Source organism: Rattus norvegicus, chromosome 4, assembly GCF_036323735.1.
Source record: "Rattus norvegicus strain BN/NHsdMcwi chromosome 4, GRCr8, whole genome shotgun sequence".
In the NCBI taxonomy this organism is placed as follows: Eukaryota; Metazoa; Chordata; class Mammalia; order Rodentia; family Muridae; genus Rattus; species Rattus norvegicus.
This window is the reverse complement of record NC_086022.1, coordinates 111,676,003-111,695,492: the sequence shown is the minus strand read 5'-3', so window position 1 is coordinate 111,695,492 and position 19,490 is coordinate 111,676,003. Positions and strand designations below refer to the sequence as shown.

Sequence of the window (19,490 nt, the reverse complement as noted above, 5' to 3'; positions counted from 1 at the left end):
ACGCTGAGACATGGTAAAGGTAGATGCATTGGTAATGTTCTTATCTAGCATCCATAAGACAGTGGGTTTGATCCCAACTGCATAAAAGTGTACATGCTGACTATTTAATTTTATTTTATGAGGGGATAAAATTCCCCAATAAAAGCAACTTAGGAGAGAACGGATTAACTTTAGTGTCTAATGCCAGGGAAGTTATATGAGCAAGAGCTTCAGAGAACTGATTACATTACATCCAAAGTTACAAGAAGAGTGAAGCAATGTGTTTTTCCCTGGGCTCAACTGGCTTTGCCACTGTCACAGAGTTCCAGATATCTTGCCTAAGAATGGTGTCATCAGCATGGGGGCTGTACATACCCACAGCCCAACCTAATATAGGTAAGCTCTCACTAAGACCATCTTTTCAGATTGTTTTAATTACCATTACACCTTACTACCACAGTGAACATTTTTGTAAGGCTAAATTTCAGGAGGTGGAGGCAAGAAAAGTGAACAATTGGAGGTTGTCATCTTCTAGAATGTGTTTCACATCAGCCTAGGCTACCTGTGACATGTAAAGTTTGTCTCATAGGGAATCTGTCTTCATTTCTATCTCCTCCCACTGTTCCTGTCCTGAATAGTTTACATTTCTATTTCTTTTTATTCATAACACTCCCTTTCTTTTCCCCTTCCCCTCCTATTGGCTCCTCCCCCTCTCCCTCCCTCCTCTTTCCCCTCCTACTCCTCTCTCTCTCTCTCTCTCTCTCTCTCTCTCTCTCTCTGTGTGTGTGTGTGTGTGTGTGTGTGTGTGTGTGTCTGTGTGTGTGCGCGCCTGCTGTCTCTGTCTTTCTTTTTCTCCATATCCCAACACTCATGAGTAATTCTTTTCTTCCCCTCTCACTAAATTGATCGCATCTTTATCTCTAGAAATTTCAAATCAGGTGTCATTAGAGAAACCAAACATTCTGGAAAGTTTGGCCTTGTCTCACTAAAATTTCTCTGAGTATCAGTTTTAATGGCATTTTATCAAACTCTTAGTAATTCATCTTGGTAGTTGAGTGATTTTTTTCCCACTGTCTAACAATTAGAGAGAGAAAATATATAAAAATACTTTTGCCATATTTTCTCAGTTGTAACTCTTAATCATGTTTTAGTATAAAATTAGTCTCAGAAAATGTAGCAAACAATCATGGCTTTTGATCAAATAAACTAAATTCACAAACAACAAACATGCATATTTAGTAATAGACATAGATATAGAGAGAGACAGGCAGACAGAGAGACAGAAAGTATATGCATTATGCAACATTTTCCAGAAATAGGGCATATGTTTGTTGCTTTGTATTTGTCTTCAGATCATGCTATAAAGACAGACCCAAAAAACAAGGTGGCTAAAAACAACGAAATTTGTTCTACCAGTTCTAAGGATCCTAACTCCACAAACCTAGTTTGCCTTGCCTTAAATGTATAGCGGGGATTCTTCTTTGACTCTGACCAGACCTGGCAATCTGCTTCCAATGGACTCTCACCCCAAATACCTCACTCTCTGCTTCTTTTTCTCCCAGTACTCTCCTACTTCTGTATCTATGAGTGGTTTCTTCTCTTTTGAGACCAATCATGCTGGATCTAGGGATATTCCACTTGAATAAGGCCTCATCCTAAATTTGATTGAATCAGAAAAGACCCTTTTAAAGTAAGACTGTCTTCATATGTACTGGGAGAAAGGACTCTAAAGCCAAGGAAAATCCTCATTTTTCTCCTCTATCCAATTCATTATTTCTTACTCATTAGTACTGACCATGATCAGAAAGTGGTGTTTATGAACACAATGGAGCACTATGTATGAACATAGTGGAGCATGTTATATGTTGGAGCATCTTTTGGTTATATGTCTAAGCAGCCTTATTTATAATAGCAAGAAACTGCAAAGAACCCAGATGTCCTTCAACAGAGGAATGGATACAGAAAATGTGGTACATCTACACAATGGAATATTACTCCATTATCAAAAACAATGACTTTATGAAATTCATAGGCAAATGGATGGAACTGGAAAATATCATCCTGAGTGAGGTAAACAATCACAGAAAAACCCACATGGTATGCACTAATTGATAAGTGGCTATTAGCCCAAATGCTTGAATTACCCAAGATGCACTGAACACATGAAACTCAAGATGGATGACAAAAATGCAGATGCTTCACTCCTTCTTTAAAAGGAGAACAAGAATACCCTTAGGAGGGGATAGAGAGGCAAAGTTTAGAACAGAAGCTGAAGGATCGCCCATTCAGGGCCTGCCACATGTGGCCCATACATATACAGCCACCAAACTAGATAACATGGATGAAGCAAAGAAGTGCAGGCTGACAGGAACTGGATGTAGATTTCTCCTGAGAGACACAGTAAGAATAAGGCAAATACATAGGCGAATGTCACTAGCAAATCACTGAACTGAGAACAGGACCCCCGTTGAAGGAATCAGAGAAAGGACTGAAAAAGCTGAAGGGGCTTGAGACCCCTTATGAACAACAATGCCAACTAACCAGAGCTTCTAGGGACTAAGCCACTACCCAAAGACTATACATGGATTGACCCTGAGCTCCAATTGCATAGGTAGCAATAAATAGCCTAGTAAGGACACCAATGGAAGGGTAAGCCCTTGGTCCTGCCAAGGCTGGATCCCCAGTGAATGGGATTGTTGGGGGTAGGGCGGTAATGGGGGGAGGATGGGGAGGGGAACACCCATATAAAATGGGAGGGGGAGAGGTTAGGGTGATTTTGGCCTGGGAACCGGGAAAGGGAATAACATTTGAAATGTAAATAAGAAACACCCAATTTAATAAAGATGGAAAAAAATAAAAACGGGGGGGGGGGCGTCAGTAGTTAGAAATATAGCTGATAGTTTTAGTCTATGGGGAAATGACACAGTTCTTCCACAAGATCTCTGCCTTTATTGTTCAGACATTTATGGTTTAGTTACTCTTTAGAAAACTGTCCAGTTTAAGAAATGTATAGTAATATTAGGCCTGGGTATTGCTCGATATATTCCGGTCTCTAATATCTTGACTAATTTTTTTTGTATTTGTTTTCTGATTTAGCAGTGCTTTTATTCCTTTGAGTGAAAAGGTCACTATTTAGCCAAAGTAAAAATTAAAAATGAAACCCTGTATAATGTTCAACCCCATCTCCATACTTACTGCAATCAGACCCCTGCCGGCACTATCCCAAGGCAAGTCTTGCTATGTCACCAGGACTCCTTCATATATAAATGAGATCATTAAGAAACCAGGTATAATGGTTGGAAAAATATACACCAGCTTTTGAGTTTTTAAGTTTTCTTTCACCTGCATATGCTTCCTCTATAGGCAAACCTGTGTGGGAAGGTAGATTATCCTCTAAGTGTGAGCATATTAATTTATGGAAAGAAAAATATTTACCTAGAGATTGTACACCTTCACTCATGGCAGGCATACAGAGTGAGTACAGTTTCCAAGGCACTCATCAGTGTTTTCTTATTCTCCTCTAAATGAACCAAATTGAGTGGATCTCTTTTTTGTGGAGGCAGATTTAAGAGGAAAACGATTCAGAGACACAAGCTCATCTGTCAATGGATCCAAAAATTCTGTGCATGAAAAACAAATGGGGTACTTTTTCTATGAAAGTTGGTACCTTTGCCTGAAAATTTGATATACTTTGTATGGAGTACCTAATGTCAGATCAGGGGAAAATATCATGATATTATTTGAAAAAAGTTGATGTACATGTTTTAAAAGTGTATCTCTCAGTTCTGCACTGTTGGGACTGCATGGGACAAAACAGGAAGATCTTGAGGCTAACTCCAGGATCATAAAGTGAGTCTCAAGGTAGTAAGGTGGACAGGTCTAAAGGAAAATGCACTAGCATCATCTATGAGGTTCTGGGAGGCTATTCACAACACTTACATGCACATTCAGAGAGAGAGAGAGGGAGATGGAGAGGGAGGGAAGAGAAAGGGAGAGAGAGAGGGAGGGGGAGAGAGAGACAGAGACAGAGAGACAGAGAGAGGGAGAGGGAGGGAAGGAGGGAGACACACACACACACACACACACAGAGAGAGAGAGAGAGAGAGAGAGAGAGAGAGAGAGAGAGAGTTGAATTTTCATTCTATCATTTATCCCCCTCTTTACTTGTATTTCAGTCTGCTTGTGTCATTTAATAATGGGGCTGTTTTATCTTTGGAAAACTTAATGAAAATAGCACTGCACCTCTTAATCCCACTGTTCCTATGAGGCTTGATATAAGGAGGTAACTGGAGCTCCCTAACATCTAACAATTGATCGGGTTGGTTCAATATGCATTAAGGACCTGCTTCCTGATGAAGAGTACTGTCCTAAAGATTTCTGTAAGCATTCTGCTTCTGGCAGTATAGCTAGGAGTAGGGAGTAACCAGCAGCTGCTTCTTGCCAACCCTCAAAGTCACAGATGAAAGTCATATCAGCAGTAGAAAAGAGAAAGAAAAAAATTAAAGCTTGATACACATTATGTATAAATATTTCTAATCTGCTCTTAACTTTCATTGTAACTGAACTGACTAATCACCTTTACACTCTTATGGTTCCTACCTTCCTAAATGCATGCACTTGTTCTTCTTTTACATTTCCAAATACCAACGAAGTGGCCATTTCCCTAAATATGATCCATATTTCCTTTCAAATGAGTCTTTCAGAGCCGTCTGCTACAAGCTTGTGAAGATAGGATGGGATTCCACATTACGTATGTTGCAACTAATAAGTGACTGCTGTATAGCTGATACCTAGCACATGCTCATGGGCTGACCGGGAGGATACATGACACATCATCCCTTCTCATACTTTGTACACAGCACAGATTAATAGGCATGATAATATTCTCAACTCTACAAAGCCTGTAGAGGATGATCAGTCCATGGCCCCCAAGACTATAAATTTTCTTCCACTTAAGGCTGGCTCTATGACATGATGTTGGAACTTTATTTTTCTTGTTTATCTTAACCATACATAACTTACCCTAACAATGCACTCTTTACTTGGAAGGAAGGTGAAAAGTCTGTTTCAGATCCATTATGACCACAGTGATTGAACTATTGGTCAAGGAAATGATACAAGCATTGATTAGCACCTTTGGTTGTTTGTGGCTTTGAATAGAGGATTTTGCATTACCTCAAATTGACCTTTATTAGCATTTGCTGGAACTACTCTGTGGATATCTATGGATATACTTTTGTTAGCTGTGTTTTATTGTGAGTGATACATCATATATATTCAAAATGATAATGAAAGTCTTCCCCTATCATGTCTGTGAAGAGAACCTAATTATATTATGGAAGAGACTATCTTCTCAATGATCGATGGAAAATCAGTGGTAGTCATGTATTAAACCAAAAACTATAACAATGTTATTCTAGAACAAACCATTGAAGAAAATCATTTTCCAAGTGTCAGTTATATATTAAAGTAGAGCCTATAACAATGTTATTCTAGAACAAATGGTTGAAGAAAATAATTTTTCTATGGCACGTTTTAAAATCAGCTTACCTGGGCAGGAGTTTTATTTTTATTGTTGTGTGGATCACATTATGCATGTGGAAATTCAGAAGACAACTCTCAAGAGCTGGTTTTGCCCTTCCAACTTGTGAGTTTGTGGATCTAATTCAAGACAGCAGGCTGGACCAGCAAGCACTTTACCCCACCACATAGCCATCCTACTGACCTCTAAGCTAGAATTTTGTTAGTGGTTATCATGCGAGCAATTACTTGGATCATGTTTTGTTTTGTTTCTAATTTTGAAATATGAAATGAAAGATAGTATTTTCTAACCTTAACAAACTTTCTCATTTTTGGAATTGTTCCTGTTTCATTTTCTCTGCCAAAGATGATGACATTAGGAAAAGTTAACTTCACTTGCTTTTCACTCTGTGGTGACTTCAAGCCTAGCTTCTCTAGCTGAGATTTATATATGTATAATGTGAATTATGCAATATACTTTAGAATACTTTCCATTTGCATATATATATGTATATATATAAAATCTGTGTATGTATGAAATCAGCAGACAGGAGATCAGAGGCAGAAGTACTATTTATTTTTACCAATGACAACACCAATGCCATAGGAACTGGCATATTCATACACATAACTATAATATCAAGGCATCTAAACTGATCTAAAAAGACTTCAGTTATGAGAACTGTCCTGGTGAAAGTCAGCTGTGAATTTGTACAAAGTATATTAGAAAGTTCCCCCTCCCCATTATTTTAGTAAACTTTAGCACACAAGAAGCTCAGTGGAAATGCTCATGACATTAAGGTCAAGGGTCAGATACCCAGCAAGTGGTCTATACCCTCCCTGTTCCTAGTTAGCCTTGGGAAGCTGAACTTGAAAGCCTTCAGAGGTGTCTTGTAAAGTTGGGGAAATAGGATCCACCAATACATTCAGGCAGCATCTTTCAGATGTGCAACATAGTTTAATTGCTGAAGTTGCTTAGAGGGACTTACATCCTTTTTCCAGTACACACCAGGAGCCCGTTTCACTCCTTCCAAAGCCAACAGAGAACACCTTTCATATCACACACTAAACTTAAAGTCAGGTGAATGCAAGCCAGTTATCTTGACTGGAATGTTTCCTCAGAAGACCTAGAATGCTAGGGGAGATGTTTTTTCATTTCCGTACTCCTAATCCCTTTTTCAATACAAAGATCATTAGTCCTTAGGAAATACCCTCTGAGTGTTTGTTTTTTCTCTTCTAGCAAGACATTTAGAATTTTCTCACATGATATATCCTAATATAAAGAAGATGATACTTTTATATGTTATCTAAGGGAACATATCAAACACCAAAGAGTAGAAAGAAACAGCACATAAAGAACAATAATGACAAAAGGCTAGCATCTTCCATTTCCTGAAAATTCTATGCTAAAGGTAGGTTATGGCTGGATTTGGTCTCAGCTACTACTTTGGCTGTGGAACATAGCACACACTTTACCACACAAAACCATGCTGCAGGTCTTTGAGCTTGGACTTCATAGCACTGTCAGCAATGATCCTGAGAGCAGTTACTTGAGCCTTGTTTTAAGTTAAGTTGAGTTTATGCCTCTGGAATTGACATGTCCTTGTTTTCTTTAGTTCTAGAATGTAGACATTTAAGCCCACCCCTCTCACACAGCACTGGCTCAGCACAAGTGATCATAGGACCCTGTATAATGCCATGTTGAGATATTGGGTTCTGGATGTTGTCTGTTCTCAGCCAGATGTAGATAGTAACATTTTAAAACCTTACATTCATTTATGTATGCCTGCATGTATATGTATGCACACACACTTGTTTGAGTGGGCTTGTGCTTACAGGTGTGGGTGCTTGTATGTGTGGACACATACACACATACACTTCAGCATGCATGTGGATGGCAGAGAACAACTTATAAGACTCTCTTCTCTCAGACTCGTGATTTTAGTCTCCCAGGCATTTATGATGGCCGCTTTGTCTTTCCTGTGTATTCCCGATGCAAACTATGGTGCAGCTCTTTTTTGTCATCACTTCAAAGGTTCCAGAAGTCATATTTCAGCTCCCCGCTATGGAACACTGTTACTAGTATGCTGACATGTTAGTGGCTTTGATTTGTGTCCTGAATGTGAGGAGAATAGAAAGCTGAGCCAGAGAATTTGTTATTGACAAGGATATAAATAAATCAACAGCACGTTCTTTATAGTCTTGCCTTATGTATATTGGATGGTGAAAACTTTGAAGTCATACAATTGTTAACATTTGATACTTCTAAGCTTTGCAAACCACATTATAGCATGTATATGTGTGTTTCTTTGCTTTTTAAAAATTCAATTGTTTATTCAGCTGTTTTCTGAAGGGGAAGAAAGGAAGGTTTTGGAAGTGAGTGAGTGGGTAGGGATAGGAAATCTGGGAAGAGTGGGGAGAAAGGAAATTGTGAACAGACTATATTGTATGAAAATTTCATTTTCAATAAATATATAAAACATATTATAGTTTACCTATTATGGGAATGCATTTATTTCATATTCAGGCCTATATATCTGTCACTCTTTCTTTTTGTTTCCTAAAAGTATAAGCTAACTGGGTCAGTTAATAAGGCGCTTGCAGTGCAAGCATGAGGACCTGAGAGAGTCCCCAGCACTTACATTCATAAGCAGGTCCTGCTGAGTGATCATGTAACCCTAGTGCTCCAGAGACAACGATGGGAGGCTCATTGTGGTTTGATCACCAGCTAGTCCAACACAACTGCTGAGATCCAAGTTCAGTGAGAGAACTTATCTGGAAAAGTAAGGTAAAGACAACACAACATACCTAATACTGACCACTAATTTCTATGTGTACCGACATTTAAAAATTCACACAAACCCCTATGCAGGGATACACCTCTCTCTCTCTCTCTCTCTCTCTCTCTCTCTCTCTCTCTCTCTTGCAAATAAAAGTACAATATATATATGTAAATCCTATATAAGATAATTATATATGCATATACATAGGTATATACAATGAAAAATAGTGCACCTTGTTTCATGAGCTACTGAATTATTCCATTTTTCTCCTAAGATTAGCACATCACTGTTTAACATCTCCAAGTTTATGGCCTTCTATTGCACGCCAGCCCAGGATGATAATCTCCTTTTTACGGAACATGGCAATAGCTTTATTTAACAGGTCTTTGCAAAGGGCTCATTTGGAAAGTGCTATGTTGCAGCTTGTTAGACTCACAGGCTACCCCAGTATAAAATTAGCTTTCACCCCCTTCTCCCATCCCTAAAGAAGACCATAGCCGAAATAATTAAAATCCATATGCTTAATGATCTGTGCTTTCTGCAAGGTGGTGCATTACCATTTCTAACGATGTTTAATAGCTCATAACGCTCAATGCTCTTAATCATCACTTACTGACATTTGTTGTGGTTTTGCATACTGAACACATCTCCAGAAAGCAAGCATAGCCTTGGAACCATGATCAACCCTTGTTAAAGAGTGTTGGGTTGACCAAATATAGACCAGGCTGTGAGAGCCTCTCAAGCCAACCTAGATAACAATCATGTGACTGAAAGGGAATTTGTTAGTGAAACTACAGTTATTAGCTACTGATGTATTGTGCATTTTAGGTTTCACAGTCCTGGAGACTGACCAGAACTTTCCATTGGCACATCTAGCGAGCAGACATCCTTCAAGTGGTCTCTTTTGCTCATTCTCAGTCTTTTGACTGAAGACAAAAGTGGGGAGGTCTCATCAGGATCAGTAGTGCTCTAATTTTATGGTCACTTCAGGGACATTGATTGATGCCACCAAATCTCTGAGACTTTATACCTAACTTTTTATATTCTCAGAGAGCTACTTGAGTAAAGGAAACTAACAAAAGATCACATAGCCTGATGACTACCCTTTCTGGAAAGACAAAGGGACAGGAAGCTTTCTCGATTTGCAATATTGACATAGCCTTCCTGTGGCTAGGGTTAATGCATCTCTCCTCTCTTCTGTCTCTGTTTCAGTCTCTCTGTTTCTCTGTGTGTGTGTCTCTCTCTGTCTCTGTATCTGTCTCCCCCCTCTCTCTCATGTCTGTGCGTGTGTGTGTGTGTGTGTGTGTGTGTGTGTGTGTGTGTGAACAGAGGAATTGAACACCCTCCTTTACTTTCTACCACCTTCTTTTGAGATGCGTCCATCACTGAACCAGGAGCTAGACAGGTAGCCAGCATGTCCCAATGTCCCAACAATCCTTCATACACACCCCAACACACACACACACACACACACACACACACACACACACACACACACACACACACACACACTGGTGGATGCAGGTACCTGGGTGACCACACACACACACACACACACACACACAGCTGGACATTAGTTCTGTGAATCTGAATTCTGCTGTCATCCATCAAACCATCTCCCCAGCCCCTTCTGATTTTTTGGTTCAGGCAAGAAGGCTGGCATGTGAATACTGTGGTTGTAGGAGGTAACCTGTGCCAGTTCCTCAGCAGGTGTTCAGTGCTTCAAGTACTCTCAGAAGACGTTCATTTTAATGTAGATTTTGCCTTAGAAAATACTGTCTTTTCACTAATGCTGGTTCTTAGAGGGAAATCCGATTGTGAATTTCTGACCATTTCCCTAACCATGGGCTTGAATCATAAACACCCTAGGGTGAAATGCATATCTCGCCTTTCATATTCTTTGCTGCTTCAAAAATACGTTTTAGGATTTCTCTCCTTTTGTAGGAACTTTCTCTGTGGGAAGAACAAAGGAAGGAAGTGCAGCCTTTCCTGGCACCTGCCTTTCTCAAAGATTACAGTTGTATGATACTTCCTAAACTTACATACTGACTTAAAAACAAATAAAAAGTTAATGGGCAAATCAAATTATCCCACTATGAAGTTCAATAAATATGAAGTATCACTGATCGTTTCCCCTTGCTTCAGTGTGACTTTATATAGATCCAGGGGGACTACAGCAAGCTTTCTTCTTCGCAACATTTGCTGACTAACAGAAACCTTGTCTTGCTTCAGTTTGAATGCATTAATGATATACTTGGAGCCAGTAATGTCACGTTAAGGAAAAAATTAAAAGCACCTCACCTTGGAATAATTTATCAAAAAGTAATTTAATCCAGATTTAAATACCCTACCTCCTCCCTCCCTACGTCTTATGTCTTTCTATTTCTTTCTTTTGTTAGAGCCTGAGTCTGTGCCTACCTGGAGGCTGTCTTGTGAATGTGTCTGTCTCTGTGTTTCTTTCTGTTTTTTTCTCCCTGTTTTTGGAACAGCACAGAAACCATCATATGGGAAAGAATGATGGGTACTTCATAGAAATCTTTATCAGGGTTCACAAGGGATAAAACTCTTTTTTTTTTGCATCTGCCCCCAACTGACCTAGGTAAGAAACAGTTCTTCAGCTGTCACCGTCAACAGCTGCATAAACCCATAGCCATGTAACTTCCAACTTTTATTCAACGTATTTGCTGTTTTCAGGATTTTTATCATAACATGCAAGCACACATGCATTGTCTGGATTTGGGCCCCGGAAGAGTATACCATTTAAGATTATAGCTATGCATTTTTCTGAGGTTGTAAAATTTGACTACATGGGAAAGGGAGATGAGTTGTTAAGTTGTTCTCTTAAAGGAAGCCTAAACAGGCAGTTTGAGTACCCAGATAAAGAGCAGTCCTGACTTCAAGGTGCGGTGTAAAAAATAGTTTATGAGATCCAGCAAAAAAACCGTAGTCTCAGAATGGAAGAGGTATTTTCATAATGAGGTATCACTATATGTTAAACAGGACTTCCATGTCAGGAGCAGAGAAAGTAAAGTGCTGTAATTATGGCTGCTATGCTGACCATCCTTCTAGGCTAGGGCAATGGATGAAAACTCACAGTACACAGGCAGAGGTAATCCCACATCAGTCCTTGCTGTGACAAGAACAAAGGGTGTATGCCTGGGGCTGATTTGTGGAAACTCCTCTGCTTTTTTTTTTTTTTCCCCAGGAGCTGGGGACCGAACCCAGGGCCTTGCGCTTCCTAGGCAAGCGCTCTACCACTGAGCCAAATCCCCAACCCCTCCTCTGCTTAATTCCTTCCTCCCTACTGCTCTTTTCTTCTTTTCCTCCTCCGCCCCTTACTCTTCCCTTCTGTCCTTCTACCTTTCCTTCTGTTTCTTCCTCGTCTCTTTCTTTTTCTAGTTTGCTATGCTCAACAGACCAAATAAACATGTAGTTGTGCCTTCAACTTCTTATCTCAGACCACTCAGAAATATGTGGGTGGATAGGCACTTTGAATGGAACAAGCAGATATTAAGGGTTATTTCTGAAGCAGCATTTGTAGAGCTGGATGGCTTTAAATGCACACTCTGCTCCTTACCACGTAGTTGACCTTGGGTAAATAAGTTTCTTTCTCCACTCAGTTGTTCTGGGAAAATGATGGCAGGAGTAATTTTGTCATTGGATGCTCTCCAGAAGTCAGGCTTTGGTGCAGGTAAAGTTTTCTGAATAGAACTTAGGACACATGACAGTAGGTCTCAAAAATTGACACGATGGAAATGGGATCCTTAAAGCAGAAGAAATCATGAGTCCCAGGTACTAGCTCCTGCTTCACGGAACACAATTATCCATACATTTGCATAACTCAGAGGTTTTCAGGTAAACCAATGTCTTCTCAATGGATCCTTTCAAAATATCAACAACTCTGGATGCTTCTTTAACATGAGAAATAACCCCACCTACTCCCATAAAGGAAAGGGGCAGTTATCAGGGAAAGCACACTTTCTGCTCTTTTTTGTTTTGTTTTTGTTCTTGTTTTGTTTTGTTTTCTCCACTTTGGTCATTTACATCCTTCAGTTTGCTTTATAACTAGAGAAGTTATTTTTCCAGTATGCTTCGAAAATGAGCCAATTGGACCAGTGTTGGGTCTTTGAGTGCTATAGCACTGTCTTAGCATTTTACAAAAAGGTCAAAATGATAAATTGTTCAGAAATTTCACACTATCTATTCAATTACTGTGTTTAGAGCATTTTAAAAGCACGTGTGAATATTTAGCAAATTTAAAAAGGAAATTGCTGTTTAATAAAAGTATTATTTTAAGTCAGGGTTTAAGTTTAAATGGTTCTAAGCTTAAAAAAAATAGTAAAAGATGTTCGTTCTGGATTGAGCACAAACCTGAGGTGATATGCATGATTAATATAAACCTGAGCTGATATGCATGATGAATATAAACAATGAGCCATGAGGATAATGCACAGAACAGTAGACAACAGAGGCCTGGGAACAGGAAATGTCTATACTAATATGTACTGCAAATGCTTGAATTGCCTGGACTTAGGGAAACTCCTATTCTAACTCTGTAATCTTATTTCATTGCACAAAAACTTTATTGTCTGTAGTTGTTTCATTGCTAAATACTATCTATTTTTCAATAGTCTTTCAAATACAGTTCCCAGTGCTTAAGAAAAGGAAACAAGAGGACAAGAAGTTCAAAACTCACCCTTGTCATTCACAGCAAATCTTATGTCATCCTGGGCTTCACAAAACACTGCTTCAATAAACAACAGCAGAGAGAAGAGGGAGGAGGGACAGACAGATACAAAGACAGAAAAACAGAGATAACATTTAAGACAATGAAAGATGGAGACTTTTGCTTCTTCTTCTTCTTTTTTTTTTCTCACCTTTTTTAAAGAGTTCTGTGTTGGGAAAAGAAAAGTTCATTAACTGTCAATATTTTGTGTAATTAGACAGAGGGGAACAATGTAATCAGTTTAAATGCTGGCAAAAATACAGATAAGAACTGTCCAGAGGGCCGTCATCAGCAGTCCCCTGGTGATAGGTCTTAAGTTGTAAGAACTAAGAGTGTTATTTTTAGTGTCTTAATAGTCTGTGGTTTTCCGACTTCATATAGACCAACTGTTTACTTAGTAATTGAAATGTTGTCAATGTATAATTGCACATCAACCATAGGAAGGGTCACTGGAATGCCTCTCTCCCCTTGGCTTCCTGGGTCATCATTCCCTGTTACCATGGTTATTCTGCAATGCTTTGCAGCATGCATTTTTCTTCACTTTCGTTACATTAGTTTGAGTTCAGGAAGTCAGACCTTTGAATGCCACAACTAAGAGCATGCAAAGAAAACTGAATTAAACTCGCCACCAGGCAGGCTGGCAGCCACTGGCCATGTCCACCCTATGTATTACCTGACCTTCATCTTTCCAGTAGTTCAGTGATCAGATTTCCAAAGGGTGCTTGTCTTACTTGCAGACTACTCCCCAAAGAATGAGTCGTGTTCTGGGGTCATGTTGGATCATGATTTACATCCTACACAAGTTTCCTCCTCCTCTTTCCTCCTCCTTGGACCCTTATTGTCTCCCTGGGCATCATCACCAGGGTTCATTGTTCACATGTGCATATTCCTCAAGATTATTCTGTTGTTGTGACTGTTGTTGTTCAAGGCAAGTGACATTGAAGCATACATTCTGCTGTCACACAAAAAGGATTTATTTCCTTTTTAAAAATTTTTAATATTTATATATGCACCTAGTATATTTTGATTGAATCTACCTACTTCCTCTCAATTCTCCAACTGCTTTTCTTTCCCGATCCACTTTCTTTTAATTTAATGCTTTTAATCAAATAGTCTCCAAGGCCATTTAGTGCTGCTTGTATGTGCACAGGTGAGGGACCATCTAATAGAGTATGGGGAATGACAGTTATTCTCTTGCTTTTGAGCAAGGACCACAAGAAACTAGATCATCCAAAAATATGCTTCCAACCTGTAACCAATATTTCAATGATTCTTATTAAAGTGAGAAAAATCAAGCAATGGAGTTAATAACTGTATTAATAATAATAATCTTTATACCATCAGTATTAGTTACCTTTTTGTTGCTGTAGAAAAAAATAGCAACCTAACAGAAAAGGTTTTTTTTGTCTTTGGGCTCCAAAGAGATCCAGTCCATCATGGTAGGAAGGTTTGACAGCAGACGGTAAAGGCACAGATACAGAAGCAGGAGGCTCATTGGCCAGATTACAACTGCAGTCAGGAAACAAAGTGTGAACAGGAAGTGAGGTCAAGCCTCAAGCCTACCCTACTACTTCTTTCATCCAGGCTTTGTGGTCTATCAGTTCTACAACCTTCCTTAGGATCACCAGCAGGGAACCAACTGTTCAAACACATTGAAACCCTGGAGGACATGTCTTTTCAAACCACAGCAGCTCTTGATATAGGTAAAGGCTTATGCCAGGGGCCTTAACAATATCATCTTTCATTTGAACCCCAATACAGCTAACAGTATTTTTCACCCCCAATTTATTTGAGGGACAGAAATATTATGATCTAACAAGCACTGGGTCTATGAACCTTTGGCTTTCTGATTTTAAATGCCTATTCTCATTTTTCAAATCTATTTTTCTTTTTTAAATCAGCATATAGGTTATTAGATGCCATTATGGTATTTTCAAACAAAATGCATTCCAGTTGATTTTCCTCCCACTCACATGTCCCTCCTTCCTGACCACCATCTTCCTTCCTGGACTACATTTGATTTCATGCCATACGTGACCTTGGATCTGGGAAATAAAATATTAATTGAAATGATTAAAACTCAGAAAGATAAAAGCTTTCATGGTCTCTCACATATGAGACTTCTCCTTGTAACTTATATTTTACACACGTGGATATAAATAGAGGTAAACGTTTTTCACCCTTAATCCATGTTAAAATATATGGAGCTTTTAGATTGATATTCCTGTCATAAGCTTTTATGTGAAAGAATTACACATGACTGGTTGTGTCTAACCCATCACTCACGCTACTTTTCTTTCCAGTTGGTGATAGGGACTTAAGGAGATTAGTCTTCACCTGGGAACATAGTTCCAGCTGGTTCTATCTATAATCAAGTAACTGACATTGAATATTTCCATACATATGCACATAGTAACCAGTAGATCCCTGCTTTTCTCTCTCCAGTACCCCTCCCCTCTCTTATATAGTCTTTCATTACCTTGCTAATTATTACAGTCTTATAGAACACCAGTTCCCTGAGAAAATAGCTAATTTTATCATGATAAACTTGCCTATCATCTTGTAATATAGATTTCCGTTTTGTCCCAGTAATCCTGAAGCTACGGGGATATAAGACACATTAGTGTTATTGCTGATTTCACATCGGCCTTCCTTTGGAATCTTTAACAATGTGAGATCATTTGTATCTGCTCAGAATGGGTTTTAGTTTTTAATTTAAACTGAATGAAATTACCTGCACTTTATCTCAGAGTCCTCTCAGAACAGCCTGATATTTACATTTACATACCTACATTTTCTCAGAAAAGAATGTGCCCTTCCCCTCCCTTTCCCCCTTCCTTCCCTCCCTATGGCCTTCTTCCCTCTTTTCCTCCCTGTGCCATCCCCTTTCTCCTTTTTCCATATCCCTCTGTTTTTCTTTTGCTTCTTTTCACTGCTCTTTGTCTTTCTTATTTGTATCTTTGTCTCTTTTTCTTCCTCTTTTCCTCCTCCCTCCTGGGCATCTATCAAACTACTTACTGTCCGTAAAAGTGGCTGAGGATGGGAATTGGAGGGCATCTCAGGGGTGTTTCCAGGTTCTGTGTCTCTCCAGAAATACTTGAATAGAGACCGGCGGTTAACTCAGAAGCTGAGGCATTCTATTGAGAACAGACAGATTTTCAAGGGGGCAGCAGGTCACGGTAGGAAAATAGTTGAACATCTTGAGGCCAGGCTGTCCTAACAGAAATGTCTCTTTTGTGACCTTTCTTGTATCATCACTAGAGCATTGGCCTTGCCACTCACACTGTCACAGCAAGTTCTGACACAGCTTTGTGAATCATCTGCCCCATTAGCAGCCTATTACATTTTACCTTATTTACTAGCCTGTGGGGGTAAGTACATTTACATGTGCCAGAGCACACATGTGGAAGTCAGAGAACAACTTTCAAGAGTTGCTTCTCTATTTCTACTACGTGGGTCGAACTCAGATCGTCAGGTTTAATGGCACACCCCTCTACACAACCAAGCCATCTTGGCATCAAAGTACTTTTTTTTTCTTGCAGTGCTGGAAACTGAAGCCAGGACCTTGTTCATGCTGGGTGAATGATATTCTATTAATCTACAGACTCAGCTCCTTTGTCTTAACCTACATCTAGGGGTGTGTGCTTAACATTATAAGCCAGAAGTTGCTGTTAGACTCTCTGGAATGCTGCTGTACATTTTAGTCAGCCTTTGAGGGAAGCGTAGAAGCTCCATCTTTGCTCTTTGCCAGCAGGGATTTTCATGTGTTTGTTCTTTTTCTTTCCCATGAGCCTTTCCAGCCCCACCCTCCATCCATACTGAACTCCTGCTCCACCAGTAGGGCCTGTGTGTGTCCTGCCCCAGATTTAATGACTAGAAGTGCATCCTGATTCCTGTTACCCTTTGGCTTTGATACACTTTTGGCCACCATGTAGCCAGCCTGTGGGTGGAGTGATGTTACATGATGCTATTCTGATCCACTGTCTGAATATTTGAAAAGGAAAATCCAATCAGTTTAGGCACAGTTTGGTTAGCAACACTTGCACTCTATGTTCTGAGAGGTGATGAAACAAATTGTCATTTTGGAGTCATTTATTCTAAGAATAACCCCCAACTTAGTGGTTTCCTCTCATCCAAGGTAGAGCTCACCCCTGTTTAACCTGTAAAAACTGGAATCATCCAAGTAGATTCCTCTCTCCCTTTCTCTCTCTCTGTCTGAGAGAGAGAGAAATCTTACTGTCCTTTGCACAATAAAGTATATTCTATAAACTGTGACTTCCCATTGATACCATAGACAAAGTTGTTGAGCTTTCTCTATGGTGATCCTCTTTGAATTTGCATTGAGGTATAATGTCTTTCCAACTATAGTGAAAAGAATGGATATAAATGTGCTTCTTTCTGCCTGGTAAATATATATTTGCAATGAATTTTATCTTGTGTAGCTAACAAAGAGATTCAGATCCCTCTTCTTCTCCCTCTCCCCTCCCCTCCTCCCCTCCTCTCTCTCTCTCTCTCTCTCTCTCTCTCTCTCTCTCTCTCTCTCTCTCTCTGTGTGTGTGTGTGTGTGTGTGTGTGTGTGTGTGTGTGTGTGCCAAGTGTGGGACATGTATACTGAATAAGTGTTTTAAGTGTTTGATAATTACAATCTCTAATTGAAATCTGTGTTAGACTTCCAAGGATTGTGTGTTTTAGCAGTTCACCATTTTACAGATACAAACTTCAAATTTTAAGTTCCTCCTAAACTGTTGTCAGCATGGGTTGTTTCCTTTTACACCTCTGTATAAAATTGGAAAATATACTTTTTGTTTGTGTTATAGCATCATTCAAGGACCCAATGATATAATACATTTTCTTACATGCCTACATACCTTAATAGAAACTCAGACTGCTATGAAGGATAAATGAACTTTAACACTAATAGACAGATGTACAGGCTATTTTGACCTGCCTGTAAAATGATTGGTTTCTTTCCACTTGTGTCTTAGCATAGCTTGTTCTTAAGAATAGAACCTTGATCATTTCTATTAGAACATCAAACAAACTACTTCACCGTTAATCAAAGAATTAGTCCTGTCAACTGCACTTGTTGAGTTTATTGTAGGTCTCCTATCTCGAGTATGCTCCACTACCCAGAGCTCTGCTTGTGCTTCCTGCAAGATCTTCCTGCTTAATCAGGTGTTCCTCACTAATACAGCATCAGGCTTGCCCTGGTTAGTCATCTCTCTTTGCTTCCCACTTCTTGGTATCCCTTTACGAACACGTGTACCTGACTCCTCTATCCTTATTCATCATTCTAGATTCTCTTCACAAAATCCACTGACTGTATTTCAGTGACCTCTGTCACATCCACCCCCTATATATTTGGGTCTTTTTATATCAAGTCCAAGCTTCATCATGCTCTAACCCTAACTGTGTTTGTCCTGTTACCTGGTTTTTCTTTCCTAGTCAAGTCTCCTCCAGTTGACTTTATGTAAAATGGCTGACCTATCTTCCAAGAACAGAAATTGATTAGAGTCACTTTTCTGTGTCAATGGTACAATCCAAATCTCTTGCATGGTGTGGTGTCGCAGCCCTCTCCTCACAATACCCTTCCGTGCAGCCAAAGCTCCCAGCTGTCAGCCTCAGGCTCCAGGCTCCTGAGTCTCATGCAGCTCTCATCTTTGTGCCTGAGTGGGAAGGCACCTTTCTTCATCACAGTTCATAAGAGAAGACTGCTCTCCCCTAGACCACTCTCCACTAAATAAGGAAATCCCTACTTTCTCTTCATTGTGTCCCTCCATCCCTCCCTTCCTTCCTCTTTATTTCTTTCTTCCTTTCTTGCTTGGATATGATCTTTGTATGCAGTCACTTTCCTAGAATTTGACATATAAATTAGAGTGACCTCAAAATTTCAACTATGTTCCCACCCTGGCCTCCTAAAAGTAGTTTTTAAAAGGTCAATGTTTTAAGAATCAGTTCTCCACAGCATTGCAGCTAATCCTGGCTAAATTCTATTGCCAACTTAACATAACCTAGAAGCACCTGGGGTGAGTGACCCTGAATTGAAGAATTGTCTCTCTCACAGCTGCTCTCAACCTGTGGGTCATGACCCTGTTGTGGGTGGAATGACCCTCTCACAGGGGTCACCTGAGACCATCAGAAAACATAGATATTTGCTATAATTAGTAACACTGACAAATTTGTAGTTATGAGGTAGCAATGAAAATAATTTTATGATTGTGCATCACCAGAATATAAGAACTAAACCTAAGGTGGAAAATGACCGCTATATCAGGTACTATATCAGGTTGGCCTCTGGGCATATATCTATGAGGAATGATCTTAGTTGATGACTGATGTGTCATGGCCCAGCCCCACTGTGAGCTGTACCATCCGTAAGCAGACAGCTCTGGGCTGTATGAAATAGCTAGCTGAGTATGCGCCAGAGCACGAGACTGTAAGCTCTGTTCTTCCTTCATGGTTGCTGACTGACTTCCTGCTTG

At 39.6% G+C, this 19,490-nt stretch overlaps 1 protein-coding gene across 5 annotated transcripts in view; it reads left to right on the top strand.

Annotated features, from left to right (window-relative positions):
- Nucleotides 1–19,490, top strand: part of Ctnna2 (catenin alpha 2) — a 1,149,087-nt gene that overhangs the window by 305,859 nt on the left and 823,738 nt on the right. The gene's annotated exons all lie outside the window — the stretch shown is intronic.